This window comes from Micropterus salmoides, unplaced genomic scaffold (assembly GCF_014851395.1).
Source record: "Micropterus salmoides isolate LMB-PRFRI ecotype aquatic unplaced genomic scaffold, ASM1485139v1 Ms_hic_scaffold_8, whole genome shotgun sequence".
Taxonomy (NCBI): domain Eukaryota; kingdom Metazoa; phylum Chordata; class Actinopteri; order Centrarchiformes; family Centrarchidae; genus Micropterus; species Micropterus salmoides.
The window spans coordinates 25,296,020-25,314,094 of NW_024044570.1; the positions used below are offsets into that span (position 1 = coordinate 25,296,020).

Here is an 18,075-nt window from a genome sequence, read left to right on the forward strand (position 1 = left end):
TAAAGGGGAGACTTCCTCTTGTCTGACACCAAGGAAGTGGCCTGTGATTTTGTGTGCGTGTGGAATTCCTTGTGGAGTCAGTAGTGATGCTTCTGTCTCACCAGATGCATACAACGATGATAGGTGTGAGGATTCAGAACAGCACACACACACACACACACACACACACATATCTGTGACTTGTGTGCATCATTCATGCATGCTGAGCCCTAGAGGACTGATGTTTTTCCTTGAGTGTCATTCGCTCTGTAGTCGCAATCACATTGCGGTTCTGAAGTCATGCTCACTGACGGTGAACAGTGGGCAGACATACTAAGAAGCAGGCTCTTTGTGCTTAAAAAGGCTTGAAATAAAAAACGAATATGGCCTATTTCTCTGGCAAGTTTTCGGAAAAACATACTCTCTCAACTCCGTTTCCTATCTGTCTCTCTCACGAAACACACACACACACACACACACACACACACACACACACACACACACACACACACACACACAGAGCCCCAGAAAACCCTCCTTCCTTTTGCAGCGGTGGGTAGAAAACAAGATTGTTCCTAATTGACTCCACATGTGGGAGAGTGTTCTGTGGGTCGATGCTCACACCGCAGTCCCCCCATTTTACCCTCATCCTTCCCTCTCTCCCCCTGCTCCCTCCATCAGCTAATATTGCACCAGTAATACGTTTGCGCTCGCTCTCTCTCTTTCTCTCTCTCTCTCATTCCTTACTCTTGGTTTGTGGTTGAGGGGAGGCCTCCCGTTAGCGGGGTTCCGTGACGGCCATTTTCTTCAGGCTTAGGGGGGACCCCAGTAACGGGGGTAGAGATAGCGTCTGCATGTGTGAAATGTGTATGTGTGTGTGAGGGGCTCACACAGGGGAGATGACTGAGGGCATGATGGAGTCATGCCAGAGCAGGGAGGTGCAGAGACGGGGCAAAGTGATCAGAGGGAGGGGGGAAGAGTGTGTGTGTGTGTGTGTGTGTGTGTGTGTGTGTGTGTTCTGACAAAAACAGCAGAACAAAATGAAAAATCTTCTATCACACTGCTTTTAGGTCTGGCTGCACATCAATGGGAATATAACTGGTTTGTATAGAGTGAGAAACTTTCATGCACCGCTAGGACTAGCTGAGTCTAAAAGGGCTAACTCTAGCCACTGCGCTCAGGGTAACACTTGTTTTTGCAGTAAACTCATACTGTTCCATCTATTTTATGGTGTGAAGGGCTGATGTTGGAAAATCCACTTCTGCATTGCCATCTTGACCTCTGTTGTAGACATTACTTCATGTACAGTAGGTATAATTAGATTTCTTTTCTCACTTGACTTACTTCCTTTATAAGCAAAACATGTCGCATTTTTGTAGCAAATCCTAGTTCACTCAGTTGACTTGAATGTGCCTTGTAGAGAAGAAGGCATTTTTGCAGCTGATCATGTTTATAATGCATGTCGGACCCTGTGCATTACCCTCATTAAATTCTCTTGGCCCATCTCACAGTTGAAGTGCACCATTTCCAGTTAAACCTTGCTTCCATTTGAAACCTTCATAAACCCAATCTGGTGTTTTTCATAAAAGACAAAGCACTCCATTTCTGAAATTATAGTCATTTTTGAATGTTTTCAGTCACTGTTCGGCAACATTATTGTCAGTCAAACATTTACGATAAAGAACGCTCTGCCTGGCATGTAAATGAAAAGGCTGTGGTGAGTTTTGGTCAGAGGAGGAGTTATTTTCTCTCTTTGGAGTGGCAGCTAGTTTGCAAGCGAGCTTTGCTGGCTAGTGCCAGCTGCAGCACTTCAGTGGGCTGAGTGCTCAGAGTGCATGTTGAAAGCTCCCTGAGGGTGACGCTGTGAATATATGAATGGGATGCCTGACCATTCTGAGCATTTCTCAATGATCCTGTTTAGTCCCACATTGTGCTGTAAATGTCAAATGCATGCTATAAAAGTAACGATGTCTAATCAGCAGATTGTCTACAGCTGGTTGGATTGTTCATCTGACAACATGCTGCATTTTTTTAGCTTACAAGATTTAAACAAAATAACTTTAAAAAAAAATTCATTAGCAGCTCTGTGGTTGAACCTCCATCGTATTAAAAGGGAACTAGGGTTGGCCGATGTCTACAAAATTTTCATCGGACGCATTGAAACATCGGGTTGGGGCGAAGAAATCGTGTTGGGGGGAGGGTGTTGTCTTATGTGCATGTGTAGGCTGCATCATTAACAAGCCACAAGCGGCTCACCTTCTGCCATGATGGAAAAATACAGAAGACAAAGTCTGTGTCTTCTGGCAACTTTATAAAACACACTGCTGATGGAGAAAGTGGAGCGGGGTGGGGGTGGGGGTGGGATGCAAGTCGGTGTGTGTGTCTGAGTGTGGGGAGAAGAGAATTCCGAGGAAGGTGCAAAGCATATTTATAATCATAATGTTCGTGGTTACAATCACGATGCCTGCTCAACGTTGCGATGTCTGGCATCATCTACCGGCCAAACCCAGTTTTGGAAATATTTAGAAAATTATATTCCGAACGTATTACTAACTTTATTTTCTTATTAAAAAGGAGAGATTTGTTAGCTGTTAAGTGAAGTGCATAATTTTCTTGAAAGACTGTGATGGTATCCGTGTAAAGAAAGGAATCTCAGACATTTTCCTTGAGATGTTTTCAGAGGAGGTCAGAAGGGAGGAGCAGCAGTTTGTGTTATTTGCATGTTGGGCACCGCATGGCACGTCCAGGCACCTGTGGGGTTGCTTGCAACCATTTAGCATAAAACTCCACACTATTTAACTGTTGTTTGACAGTATGTATACATCTAGTAAAACCACACCATCCATGTGTATCAACAGTCATCTGGGCTCTCTGGGAGTCTGTAAGCATCGTCATACGTCCATCCTTTTGTGGGGTGTGGTTGCAAAAATAACACACAAGCTCAATTTAACAGAGTTTTATTTGTAGACAAAAGCTCACTTCATACAGTCAGAGGAGAGTCTGCACAAGGACGAGAGTAGTGAAAGTGGATGATGAGTGAAAACTTTGTAGCAGAAGGGAGAGGAGGCACACAGATGGTCCAAGGTGTTGTCACGATGCCGACCTTTAGTTGTCATGAAGTGAGCAGCTGGTTTTGTTTACACAGAAATCAATGATGTCACTATTTTTGATAGTAGTCACGATCTAGTTCTCCACATCTGAGAGCAGCCTAAAACCATTCACACATATCTTAAATGCTTTTAGCTTAATCAAATTTTTATTTCCGTAACATTAAAACATTACCCAAGCTCAATGTGGCTTGAAGCACTTTTAACTGGAAGTCACAGCTGTGTATTTGTAAACATTTTAGAGATTGTGTTTACTTCCTGAAGTTATAAACAAAAACGCTTAAACCCTAAAAAACAGGTTTTAGGTTTTATACTCTTGTTGGGACATTTGTACATATTAAAAGCAGAGCTCTTTCTCACACACACACACACACACACACACACACACACACACACACACACACACACACACACACACACACACACACACACACACACACAGCTCATGTAGCCACTAGTAGCTTTTCATTATTTTTTTGTGTGCCTGGTGGCCAGCTTTTCATAAAGCATTGAATAAGGTGTCAAGGTTTCTCTCCAGGGCCCTGGTCACTGACAGTAGAGCAGCAAACCAGTTGCACCAGTAAGATTGCTCGGTGCCCCAAAGCAATGTCCCGACCCGACGACCACAGAACAAAACAAGATATGGGGTTGGACCAACAGTTGTCGAATAAGTGGTAGCTTCATTCAAATTGCTCATTTCCCGTGTTTCTTTCTGTCGCTCTCCACCCACGCTCGATCCAAAGGCATCACTCGAAGTGAAAAAGAACGGGTGAGAGAGACAAACAAACAGGGAGAGACTGAGTGGCAAACATGGAGGAGTTGTGACACAGCTGAAAAAGGGGGAGAGAGAGAGAGAGAGAGAGAGAGAGAGAGAGAAAAAAAAACAGCTGTATTGAGAGTGATTATGAGAGGGAAGCTGTGGCCAAGTCTGGCTCTCCTCTCTGTTTCACTGACACTAGATGGCAACGTTTTGCTGCACAGCTTCTCTCACTAGCCTGCCTTCCTTGCCTATCTGTTATTGACTCCTTTTTGCTTAACAATAGACACTCTTGGGTTGTGTGTATGTGTGTATTGTGTTGTGTAGGTGACTTTGTGTATCTGGCTGGGCTGATGGGTGGTGGTAGAGAGGGGTACATGATGGAGGCGGGGAGTGGGGGGACTGCAAACCCCTGTGACCCCCTTCCCGGTCTCGGCTCTGAGCCCCGGCTCTCTGGAGCTGGAGGTGCTGAATCAGGCTGCTGGTCCGAGGGGGGAAATCTTGCTTATCTGTGTGGAATTTTATTATTATTTTCAACTATTTGGATCAGGATGGCTCCTGCTCTCCTTCCCTCCCTCTTCCTTTTTTCCACCTTGTCACGCAAACACAGGCTTTCCTCACACAGCCCTGTCTGTCTGTCTGCCGCTCTGCTTCCTTCCCTTCCCTGTGCTGCCTCACCCTTGCTTATCACGCCAATTAACATTTTTCACTTCTGCTACTTTCCCCCCAGTGCTCTCTCCTCGTCTGTGTCTGTCTCATATTTCTGTTTCACATAGGACTGGATTCATCATGGGAAAATACCGATTTCAATTCATACCACTAGTAATTCTTACAGGACAGTATTTATCCTTTATGTAAGTCTGCTTTTCAGTAGTCTATAATGCACTAGCTAGTTAGGCTTCTTGTACTGTAAATCTTAATGTAATTCAAAGGAAGCATGCCAATGAGTGGACAGTGCAACTGTCCTTTAAAATTGAGACAATGCTTTTCATAGCAAACAGCGTCCCCCGTTATTCTTTGTGGGCATGATTAGTTATATGTAGTTATTGTTTCTATAAAACTAATGTATAAATAGCCAGGGTTATCAATACTTGGTATTGTCTTGTTCATCTTAACATATACTCTGCACAAACACAAGTAGACTATGAAATCATCGGAAGTACTTTACACTGTCAAACGATGCACACATTTTGTGTCTTAAGGTGCTGTGTTTTGTTAACCTCTGACCGGAGGCTTCAAGGAAAAACAATATAAGAAAATTGTTAGTCATTTAATTAGTACAACTTTCTATGCTTTGTATTTTCTTACATTATTGTTATCAATTTGTTTGCATATAGATAGTGCTATTGAAGAAAGCAGAGCATAAGCCCAGTGCTAGTGTCTGACAAAGCAAACAAAGGCAATTTTCTAGAATCATTTTATACCAAAATGTAACCATATTAACTATTTTTTAAATGAGCTAACAGTCAGTTAAACCCACAGCCAACATTGACTAGAGACAGCCTCTGCCAGTCATGTGAGCCTTGTCATGCTCTTACAGGGCAGGGCAAAAACATCTAGCGTGAAAAAGAGACAAAAAAGGATCATCAAAAATTTTACAGCATTAGTCTGAAATCAATAAAACCATGCCCGGTGAGGAAGAACACTTACTTACCATAGTTCTGGTGAAATTATTCATGCGCTCGATGAGGGTTCATAACCTTTACATATAGAAAGATAACTACAGTCAAAGCACATACAGAGGCAGCATTTTTATTTAAAAGTTTTACTAAGAATTGGGAGAGACAATGGTAGGATCAGTTCTAAAGAAGAAAATCATAATTCTCCTTTTATCCAGAGTCACGCAGCCCTACTTTCACTTAAATGTATCTGTCAGCAGTCTAGGTGTATAAATCCTAGGAAGGAAGGAATGGGCTGAAACACTAATTAGTGTATGTGTGTGTGTGTGTGTGTGTGTGTGTGTGCGCGCACATCCATATTGCTGGTGGTGACCCTAATAAAAGGAGAAGCTTTTCCTGGCAATCAAGCTTCAGTGGAAGGATCCCCATCTCTCTGTCTCAGATTTGGAAAATTACCTCCTAAGTAAAATCCTGTGTGTGTATGTGTAAGTCTCATAAGCTCAGTGGAGAGAGAACATGAATTATAGAGAACGGAGCAGGGTCTTAACCATCCGGTTTGGAATCTCACACGCAAATCATTTTTTGAATGGCTTCAGTCAAGGTTCTCTGTTGTTTCTTTCTCACACGTTTGAATCTGTACGCCCAATTCAGTTCAGATGATACAATGATACTATGCTTTAATGACATGACATGTACTGGTGATTTTTATCAGGAGAAACAAAAAGATGAGAGGGACAAACGTCTCAACAGAACAGAAATCTAGTGTAATGTGACAACAGATGAACAGTACAGTCCAGCTGTATGAACACAGATCTGGAGATCTCACTGTCTCTTTCTTTCTCTTTGTCTCTACGTCTATTTTTCCATGTTTCCTTTTCTTGTTTTTGACTGATTCTTTATGTCTGTATGCAGCATTGTCTTTCAGCACCCTCATTTCCTCCAGGTTCCTCTTATTTAGATAGACATGGCAACACACACACGCACATACCGATGCGCACACTCAGGCGCGCATGCTCGAAGTCTTTCTTGATTACCCCTGACCTCCTGACCTGTAATGACACAGCTGCCACTTTGATCAGCCAATCAGCATACGGCGCCACCCAGGTTCTCAGTGGGTCTGCCATTGGCCTGATAAAGCCCTCTGATAGGCCTCTGCTGATGCATTTCCTGTTTTGGTATGCTTCTTCGTTTTTTATTTTCTCCACCAGCTGGTCCCCGCATTCCTTAGGGGAGGGGGCTGGGGCATTGCCTGGATGTTTATGTTGCATGTGCAAGTAGGGGTGAATGTGTGTGTGTGTTTTTTGCAAGTGCCTAACTGTGTGTGTCTATGTGTGTTTGGTAGCCTAGATAGTTGGGTCTAGGGCAGAGAGAGGGTGGGGTAGGTGGATGGGATGCTTGAATGGGGGGGGATTGTTTACATGTGTTGACAAGAGAGAAATGGGGTACATCTTGGGGGTTGGGGGGGTGACTGACATAGATGGAGAGGATAATGACAAGGAACAGCTGTGTGGGTGTGGGTGTCTGTGTGTGTGTGCGTGCGTGCGCGCGCGCGCGTAATGGGGGTGGATGATTTGGATAGGCGAGGTTTAGGTGTAATTTGACCATTAGGTACAGAGATTGATGGGCGTCTAAGACTGAAGGCGATATGATTCATTGTTTGTCGGTCATTATTGCTCATATGAACAAATTTCTTAATGTTATTCTTGGCTGTTCCTGTTATTGTTGTTGTGTTGCTTCGAATGTCCAGTTCAAGACCAGATGGATGAAAACGTCTTTGTGGGTGGCTGGGTGTGTATTTAGATGGTGATGATCTTTTCCTATGAGCTCTGTTACCAGGGTCCAATGTCTCCAGTAGCAGGCCGGGAGCAGACATGCCCAGACATGAAAATGAAAACTACCACATAAACACGCACACACACACACACACGCACACACACACGCACACGCACGCACACACACACACACACACACGTGCGCACATACACACACACAGACTCCTTCTCACTCACACCCTCTGTTTGTCTCTGGGCAGAAGTATGTGCTTATGTATCACTTGACGCCTTGCACTAGTATGTCATAGGGTCCCTGCAATAGATCTAAAGTGTTTTCACTTGACACCAGAGCTGGTTTTCACCCACCTGCCTGCTCCTGCTCTTTGTCCCACACACTAGAGCTGGGAATTTCTAGGTATCACAGAATTAGAAATTAGTCTGTGCACATCTTGAATGTGTTAATGTGAGTAGAGGTCGACCGATATGTTTTTTTTCACGCCGATGCCGATACCGATCCCGATCTTTTGAAATCCGGGTCGGCCGATGGCCGATTAATGCTGCCGATTTATTTTGGCCGATATTTGCTTGGTTTTTAACCTCTATTTGCACCGAACTGAAGCACAGAAATCCGCGTTGATATTCGGTGCGGTAGATAACGGTCGTTAAGGTTCCAGTGCCGTATTAGCACCGGGTCTGTCTGTAGCTACCCGTTAGCAACGCAAAGCCAGTCTGTCACTAGCCTATAGTGCGTTGGTCTCTTTTTTATTATTTATTTCTCTGCATTGAGTGACAACCCTCTCAAATATAAGACACACAAACAGAACAAATAAAAGTCTCAGATTCACTCTGTAATTGCAAAATTATTGCTTACTTATTGTGACATGATAGCAACTCTTCTGTGATAATGCAACTTCAACTACGATCCAAATTAGCCGAATGTCATGTGTCTTATTCAGGTTTTTTCTCGAAGTTGGCAGTAACATATCAAAAGTTTTTAATTAAATATAAAGGAGTAATAAGAATTGAATCCTTACCGTTAGCTCCTTAGGCACTGGATGAGGTCTGCTGCTCACTCAGCTGGAAAATGACTCTAGCGGCAGCGCGTGTCAAACACGTGTTCCACGACAACACTAGGCTGCCCACAGATGCGCCTGCCTAATAATCGGCTTGATATACTTGGATATTGGCCGATGCCGATTATGTTAAAAAATGCCAAAAATCGGCCGATTAATCGAGTATTGTGTGTGCATGTGTATGGGAGACAGTTTGTGTATGTATTGTTTGTATGTGTCCAAGAGAAATTTTCTTCAGGAGAATTAAGTCTACCTGATTCATCTGAAGTTAAGTATTTTTTTCACTGTATGACCACATTAAGAATGGCATAATTGTTAAAATGTCTGATGATGTGACGTCTTACATTCCAGTGATAAAAGCATGTAATGATGCACCAATCCAACTTTCTCTGACTGCCATCACCAAATCTGATATAAAATAGGTTATCTGATAACATACTGGCCAATACCAAATAACAATCCAATGTAGTATTTAAAAAAATGAGAATGTGAAATAATACCGCACTGAGTGGAACTAGGATTTTCCTATGTGTTAGGCTGTAACTGCACTTCACTTAATGCAGCATCATTCTTTTAGGGTTGTGCTCATTTTTATTACATTGTTTTATATTGTTAGATAAAAAAGGCATTATTACAGAATTTATCTATAAGTGTGATTGTCTCAGAAAGAGAAGTTTGTGAGTTTAGGAGGAAAAGTAATACATCATCTGCATAAAGGCTTATCTTGTGGTGTATATTTTCTGTTTGAATTCCTTTAATATTATTATTTTGTCTGATCGCAGCTGCTAGCGGTTCTATAAAAATAGCAAATAGCGAGGGAGAGAGTGGGCAACCCTGCCTGGTACCCCTCTGGAGACTAAAGCATGGAGAAGTATGATCATTTGTTTTGACAGAAGCTCTTGGGGAACTGTATAAGATTTTAATCCAATCTATGAAAGAGTTTCCAAATCCAAATTTATATAAAGTAGCGAATAGAAATTTCCAATTTACTCTGTCAAATGCTTTCTCTGCATCTAAAGAAACAACTGTAGTTTCCAGGTTATGAATAGTGGCATAGTCTATTACGTTAAGTAGCCTGCGTGTATTGTTGGTGGAGTGCCTGCCCTTAATAAATCCTGTTTGGTCAGAGTGTATTATACCAGGAGTGACCTTCTCTAGCCTTCTTGCTAGAGTTTTGCAGATGATTTTAAGATCTGCGTTAATAAGTGATATTGGGCGATAACTGGACGGGAGTGTGGGGTCTTTGTCTGGTTTAAGGAGCAGGCTGATATTAGCAGAATTCATTGTTGGAGGCAACATGCAAGTACCCCTAATTTGCATAACCATCCTATAGAATGTGGGCGCAAGTATTTCCCAGAATTCCTTATAGAGTTCAGCGGGAAAACCACCTGGCCCAGGGGCTTTATTATTCGGCATATGTAAGAGAGCTTCCTGGAGTTCAGCCATTGAAACAGGTGAATCCAGAGCCCTGATCTGTTCATCTAACCTTGGCAAATCTATATTGTTCAGAAATGCATCGATGTTAGAGCTAGATGGGTCAATTTGTGATGTATATAAGTTTTTATAATAATCTCTGAATGCATTGTTGATTTCTTCTGGGTTATAAGTCAGATTCCCAGCTGAGTCCTTTAAGGAAGAAATAGTTATTTTTTCTTTATTCGATTTCAATTGGCTGGCTAAGAATCTGCCAGATTTATTGCCATGTTCAAAGTTCTCCAAGCGTAGTCTTTGCAACTGAAATTGGGTCTTTTTATTAATAATTTCATTTAATTAAAGTTTTGATTTTCTCAGATCATTCAGCATGTGTTCCTGTGGGGAGGTAGCAAGGGTAGTTTCTAATGTTTTTATTTTTTGTTCTAGCTCTAATTCATAAGATCTCTCTTTCTTTTTTTTGTATGATGAATAGGAGATTATTTTACCTCTCATGACTGCTTTTGCTGCCTCCCAAAGAAGACATGGAGAGGTTCCTGGCAGGTCATTAGTTTCCATATATATTGCCCACTCCTTTTTGAAGTAACTTATAAAATCTAGGTCTTTAAGCAATGATGCATTAAATCTCCAACTTCTAGTTGGCCGTGTGACCCTTTTTTTTAGTAAGAGTGATGGTGCATGATCACTGATAGTGATAGGGTGAATCTGAGTGTTGGAAATGTCTGTCATAATTGAGCTGCTAACCAAAAAATAGTCAAAAGCGAGAATATGAGTGGTGGACTGGTGAAAAGAAGGTATATTCTCTAAGAGTGGGGTGGTGAGAACGCCAAACATCGCAAAGACCAAAATCGCTCATGTATTGTTTAAGGATGTCTGTTGATTTCCAAATATGGTGACCACCTGCCGTACTGAGCCTGTCAACTGCTGGATTACATACTATGTTGAAGTCCCCTCATATTATAAGAGCTGTGTCTGAGTGAGCAGAGAGTGAGTTGAAGAAAGCATGAAAAAAGGAGGGGTCGTCAACATTTGGGCCATAGATGTTGGCAATGCATAAAGGAGTATTTTGAATCGAAATGTTAACAATAATGAATCGACCCTCTGGATCAATAGTAGTGGTATTATGATTGAAGTGTGTTTTTCTATTTATCATAATGGTGACACCCCTTTGTTTTGAGTTAGAACAGGCTGAGTATGAGTGAGGAAACTGTGGTGAGGTTAGTTTATCTGCTGTCTTGGGTAAATGAGTCTCCTGTAGTAGGACAATGTCTGCTTGCAGATTATTTACATGGTTAAAAATTTTTAATCTCTTTTCCCTTGAACCAACTCCGCGTACATTCCAAGAGGTGATTTTAAGTGTGGTCATCATTCAGCTAAGGGATGTGGTGAAGGCTAGTGTGTGCAGTGTGCGTGTTGTATCATTGTGTGTGTTGTATGCGCCTGTATGTGTGTGTCTATGTGTTCATGTTGTATGCGCCTGCGTGTGTGTGCTAGCGGTGTGCCCGACTGTTTGTGAATTAAACAGTATGAAAATTGCGCAGCTGATCGACGTGTAAATGGCAGAGGAAGAGCAACATTAACAAAAAAAAGAAACCGTGAAACAAAAACAGAGAAAATACACAAAGACAGTCTAGTCAGATAACCACAGTATAGGCTGTTGAGACGTGCACTGTATTTTATAACTATTAACCTGCCATATGTCACGGAGTTATTAACTGAGAGGGGAAAAAATGATCGCATAGTGATACAGTTCACCTGTTGCTGGACTTGGTTCTTAGTAGAGCCAAGGAGTGGTGTCTCGGTTGCGGTACAGCTGGCCATCAACGTAAAGTTTATCCACCGCGATGACAGCCTGTGATCCTTCTCCAATAAGCTTCTTTCTTATCGGGAACAGGACTCGGCGTCGGTCCAGGATCTCCCGGGGAAACTGGTCATTAACGCTGAAGTTGGTCCCTCTCAGCTCCCTGCCGCGGCCTTTAACCAGTTCCTTCTGCTTGAAGTGTTCAAACTTCGCGACGATGGGCCTGGGCCTCTGGTTCTCCTGTCGCCGTCCTCCCAGGCGGTGCACCCAGTGGAAGCTGATATTCTTCACGGTCTCGGCCGGGAGCTTCAGTTGATTTTGGATGAAGCTTTTAACGGTCTCCTCTGGGGCTTCATCCGCCTGCTCCGGGATACCCGAAATGACCAGATTATCCCGCATACTGCGAGCCTGGAGATCGATGATCGCTTCTCTAATGTTTTTATTGTCTGCCGAGAGCCGCGTCATTCCCTCCGTGAAGGATTTAACCGTACCTTTGAGGACCTTGTTTTCCGCCGCGAGCTCAACCACTCCAGGGATTCCCGCAGAGCCTGAAACTCTTTGTGAAGTACTTCCACCAGAGATAATCGGGCATCAAAGCTAGACAGTTTATTGTCTATTGAATCCAGGATCTCTGTGAAATCTGCACCTTGTGAGGAGACTGCTCCAGTGATGCTCCAGGTGCTCCAGGTTTTGGCAGAGCACATAGCATACTTGTCAGCATTAGTTAATTAAATGTGGTTAAACTAAAAAAAATCTATTAGCAGAATGGCAGTGCTGGCTGACATTGCGTTCATAATTTGTTTCCCCCTTAGACTCCAACATTTGCCTACAAAATCGAAATTGGAGGAAACATGAATTCCGATAAAGATGTGTTATGCATCAATGCTGAATCGAGAATCAAATGACAAGTAATTCATTTTGTACACATCTGTGCGAACGAAATCATGTCTGCAAATATTGTCCGTCATGTCTACCATTGGTCACCATTATAACAGCCATTAATATAAAGGGCATGGAGACGCACACACACAAACATACTGCTGCAAGCCAAAGCTGACCAAGTTATTTGGCTGTTGTCGAGCTGGGGAGGAGATGTCACTGTAATTGGAGGGAGGGCCGAGGTCATGACCCTGAACAAACCCACAGCAGGATGCTGTTGGTTAGTGGTCTACTCTCACTGCCACTTATCTGTCTTTTACAGAAAAAGATGATTTCACTTGGTCTTTCTCTCAGCTGTTATTTTGCCAAATGCCTTTCAGGCTCTCATGTCATCTCAGGAGTTTGACTTCTTCACCTGACTTGTGTAGCTCTACCTGGTTTTGCAAAGATTAAAATACAGTAAAAATGAGTTTAATTGTATTGTCTCATATCTTCCCATTGAGTCACTTCATAGTCTTTCCTGAGAGAAAAGTCCAGTTTTATCTATATTTTGGTATTGGCTTTCTTTACCCCTTCACTGTCCCTTCTCCTCACTCTATCACCATCTTTGTCTCTTCTTTTCCTGGAATGGTTTGTAGCAGGAGGGCTGGACAGTGGCACAACGGGGCACAAAGTATTATGTGTGTTCGTGTGTGTGTGTTTGTGTGTCAATGAGATAAAGTGAGAGTGAATGTGTGGACCACCCAGGGGCCTGGCAGCGGGAGCTGTTTACAATCATCAGGCTGCATCTCTTGTCCTCTTCTACCCACTTCCATCGTCTTTCCTGCCTCTCCCAGTTTTCTATTTTTTTAGACTATTCTTTTCAATGATTGCAACTTTTAAAAAAGTCCAGAAAAGAGGAGTAGAGGTCAATAATATGAGCACAAGATTGTCCGTAGTGAGTATTGAATTTAATATTTGGTCGACTGAAATGGGTTTTTCAGTGGCTGATGTGTGTTTCAAAACATGACTGGTGTTTAATGGAGAGTGGGGTACAGATTGTCAGAAGTGACGTCATTCAGCTGCATTATTCTCTACAGTATAAATATATGTAGTTAATGCTAGCCAGTAATGGTTTTTGATGAGATTTGCTGTCATTTAGGAAGATATCTCTCTGCTGTTATTACATTTTGTGCCGCTGCTAATGCTTGCTGAGCTTGTCTCTCTGCTTAGTTTGTTTCTCAGATAACCTTAGATCCATTCATCAGATGACTAAGTGACTTGTTAACATACAAAAATAAGAGAACGAAGATCTGCACTGATATGCTTAAGTTCTTTAGCCACTAGACGCATAGAGATTTAGTATTGTTAGGTCATTAACGCTACTTGACTACCTACTCTGCAGCTACCTTGGGCTATTCGAGCCTGTGGCTAAGCTAAACTATCGCTTTGGATTTTATGTTTGTTGTGCTCTATCGTCCTGCATGTAAAAACTTTTTTTTTCTTCTTCGCCACAGCAAAATGCTTAACCGCTCTGAGCTTCCTTCCAAAATGTGGCCTATACACCCTATTGGGGTGACTGCTCCAAGTCCAAGATCGATAATGACCTTACCATCCCGTGGCATGGCTCCTGCATTGCCGAAGCTTCGGGGCTCTTGATGAGTTCTGCCCAACCCGATGATCTGTGGCACCTCATGACAGCGCATCCTAAACAGTCCCTCAATTTTACCCCCTGCCAGTCTTAAACAGAGCTCCATAGGCTGGTCGGTTTGAGCAATGTTCCAGCTGCTCAAGCTGAGCCACGGCCGCTTGTCGATAAGGGTAGGCTGTCTACCCCGAAGACTTTGACCCCATGCAGGCTGTCTTCCCCGGTGAGTTTGTCCCTGCTGGATTGTGGCCAGCAGGGCTAAGCACAGGGTTAAGCACCAGTCTTCTCCCGTGACCCTGGATCTTCCGCTATCCAACAGATTTGATATTCTTGACTCACAGGACTGTCCACCACTGGAGCACTGCTCCCACTCTCCAGCGCCCAAGTCATCTGCCGGGTGGTACCCCCGCTGAGAGGGTTGCCGCACCCCTCAGCTGTCACCAGCATTAGTGCAACTGCAGGAATGCAGAACTCTCCTCGATCTGTGCCCACCCAACATCGCTGATTGTTGGAAACTCTGCAGTGAGCAATATCCACTTTGCCAACGCAATCACACAGTCTTCCCGGGGTCACAACCCCCGACATCCTTGACAAACTGCCTGGACTTCTGGCAACTCCAACGTCGACGTCCATCAGGAAAATCATAATCCACAATGGCTCAAATATCACCACACGCAGTCAAGCAGCAGGCTGATTATTTAAAACTGTCTTGTGTTCAACCAGTCCTAAAAAAAACCCGGCCTTGATCACACCAACCTCGACCACTATCGCCTAATCTCACAACTGCCCTTCATTTCCAGGGTTCTTGAAAAAAATGTTTCCAAGCATCTACTTGATGTTATGAAGATCAATGACATTTTAGAAAAAATACTATCTGGTTTCCACTAACACCACAGCATCAGAGACTGCTCTTCTAAAAGTTACCAATGACCTGCCATTGAATGCGAATGCCAGCATGTGTTCAATTCTGGTGCTTAGACTTGTCTGCTGCCTTTGACACAATCGAGCATGGCATCTTATTTGATAGACTGAGGCACTGGGTGGGCATCTCTGCCACGGTATTGGACTGGTTTGCCTTATATCTAACAGAAAGTTCTGTGTCTATTAAAAAATTGAAGTCTGCCTTTTCTCCTGTTGATTACGATGTACCCCAAGGATCAATCCTATGACCTATTTTGTTTTCCATCTACATGCTCCCCCTGTCATCTGCATTGCTATGCAGATGATACTCAGCTGTACCTCCCAGTGAAACCTACTGACCTCAGTGTGCTGCTTTCCCTCCAGGCCTCCGTGGCTGACATAAAAGACTGGATGTCAATACATTTTCTATAACTAACTAATTTTATTGTTGTCTCATTAACTTCTGGGATTTTAATGTTTTTATCATACTGTGAAAGCACTTTGTGCTTTTGATAAGTGCTCTACAAATAAAGTTTATATTATTATTATTATTATTATTGCTATTATTATTATTATTATTATTATTATACTTGAGTGGAGTAATTGGCCGATGCCGATTATCTCATAATGCCAGATCACTAGTTCACACCAAGCATGTTTGGACTGAACAGGTAATACAGTTTTTAGGGTGCTTGCAGATTTGGCTAAGTTCTTCAGTGCAAAACCATGTTTCTGTGTGATAGCCTTTCAGAGAGGGAGATGGGTGGCTAAGCTAACCAAAACAATTGAGATCATGATCACTATACACATTGACATCATGCATTTTTAGAGGTGACATGTTGTGACGGTCATCTGTCATCATCTGTCCATTTGAGAAAATGGATGCAACTGCTGGCTGCTAGGTTAACATTTAGGTGACGTTTGCTAAAGCCAGAAAAGCGATACTTGCCTGCCAGCAATCTGATGTGTCAGAAAGGAAGTTTGGTTCTGATGAACTGCAGAAGAAAGACTCTCTTCTGACCAGCTTTATGGATACAGCATTTGGACTGTCCAAACTGATTTCCTCCTTTGCCACTTTCATCCTGCTTTTGTCTTGCTTGACCATTAGTCATCCTGGGCCTAAGTGGTGGTACTTCATGTGTTAACGTCTCTCGTTCTTCACCCTCTCTGTCTCGATGCTAACACACACACTCCCCCAGGCTAGCAGGAACAACAACAACAGCAAAATCTACCCACCTTAACTCTCTGTCAATCACAAGTAGGAAAATAAAGGATTGATAGGCTTCTATACATATACATTCGCTAACAGGCATGACAAATTCACTGACCTCCTGGAAACACGAGAGAACACGGTAACTACAATAAACAGAACCTTCTGCCTTAGCCGAATACAACAGTCATAACTGGGATAAAGCTGGTTTGAAGCATAAGAACACCATCTCAAAATTGATTTTGCTGTCAGTACTGGAACTGTTGTTTAGTGTTAAATTATTGTAGTTGGGTTAGGTGGCTTAGGTTTTATTTGTTAAGTAAATTTGTTCTGTTTTGTATTTATGTATATTTATATTTAATTATACTTTAAACAGTTAATAAATTGTTAAAAAAAAAAAAAGCCTGCTTTTAAAATGCCTGTCTTTAATGTGTATTGTTTCAGGCACTGTTCAGACATCGGAACCGTTTAAAAAGTATTGATTTGGCACCAGAATAGTAAAAAAAACCATACGATACCCAACCGTAGTCCTAACCCTACAACATGCACTCATATTCTCAACTCTGGTGCTGCAGTTAAATTCTGCGGTGCTTTTAATTCATCATCCTTTAGTTCCATTATACCTCCTCTCGATCCACATGCACTGTTAAATTTATTTAACGATCTGTGAATATCTATTCCCGACCAAATTGCATCGTTTAAAACGAGGACCCAAAAAAATCACTTCACCTGGCTGAATGATCACACTTGAGCATTTAAGGATGCAAGATTGGCATACTTTTATGAACTTACATCTAGAAGTAACCACAAATAAAAAGGTTTTTTTAAGGTGATTGATTCTGTTATGTTCTCTCCACTTCTTTTCCTGAACCTAAAAAATGTATTGCTCATTTTGTAAATAAGGTGGAGAATATCAGGTCCCTAATCCAGCCTGAACCTCAGCACTCTTTCCAGTCCCCATACTAATTCTGCTTGTTTCAACCTATTACAATTTCAGTGTTAGAGAGGACAGTCTCCATATAAACTATTCCTCCTGCATCCTATATATCATCCCAAAGCTGCTTAAGGAGGTATTTTTTCATTGTTAGCCCTTATTTTGCACATTTTAAACAATTATCTGCATGTGGTTCTTTTCCTGACAGTTTTAAGAATGCCGTTGTTCACCCATTGCTGAAGAAACCTAATTTGGACCCCTTCTCTTTAAGGAACTATAGACCAATCTCCAAATTTTTCTGGAGAAAATAATCTGTTTCCAGTCTTGTGTTAGCACTTTATAGTACACAGACATCACTTGTTAAGGTTACTAATGACCTACTACTGACAGCAGACAGATTTGACTGCTCAATTTTAGTCCTTTTAGACTTACGTGCCACTTTTGATACATTTGCTTATAGTATCCTCTTAAATCGCTTCAAGACTATGGTAGAAATCAAGGGCTCACCTCCCACTCACTCCCTCTCCAACAGAACATTTTCCTTCCCTCTGGGTAACTCTACTTCCTCAATGGCTCAGTTGAGCTGTGATGTCCCTCAAGGCTCCGTTCTTGGCCTCTTTCTGTTTTCTATTTACATGCTGCATCTTGGCCAGGTTATTCAAACTCAGGATGTGTTTTACCATTTTTATGCCAATGACACAGTTATATATGCCATTAAAACCCACAGATCCTAGCAGCTTAGCTAATCTCACATCTTGCCTCTCTGATATTAAATCCTGGATGTCCCGGAATTTCCTTAAATTTAAGTTTCTTCATCTCTGGCCCTCCCCCTTACTCTGCAACTGTATAGGCCTCCTAAATCAGACTTTTTTGAGCCTTGAGTTATTGTGATATCTAAAGATGACAGGGTGATTATTCTTGGTGATTTTAACATTCATGTATGTTGTCCTTCACATTACATTAAATTGAATGATGATAAGTTTGAG

General features: G+C 42.3%; 1 protein-coding gene across 3 annotated transcripts in view; it reads left to right on the forward strand.

Annotated features, from left to right (window-relative positions):
• mrpl23 (mitochondrial ribosomal protein L23) overlaps positions 1-18,075 on the forward strand; it is a 46,872-nt gene that overhangs the window by 20,254 nt on the left and 8,543 nt on the right. The gene's annotated exons all lie outside the window — the stretch shown is intronic.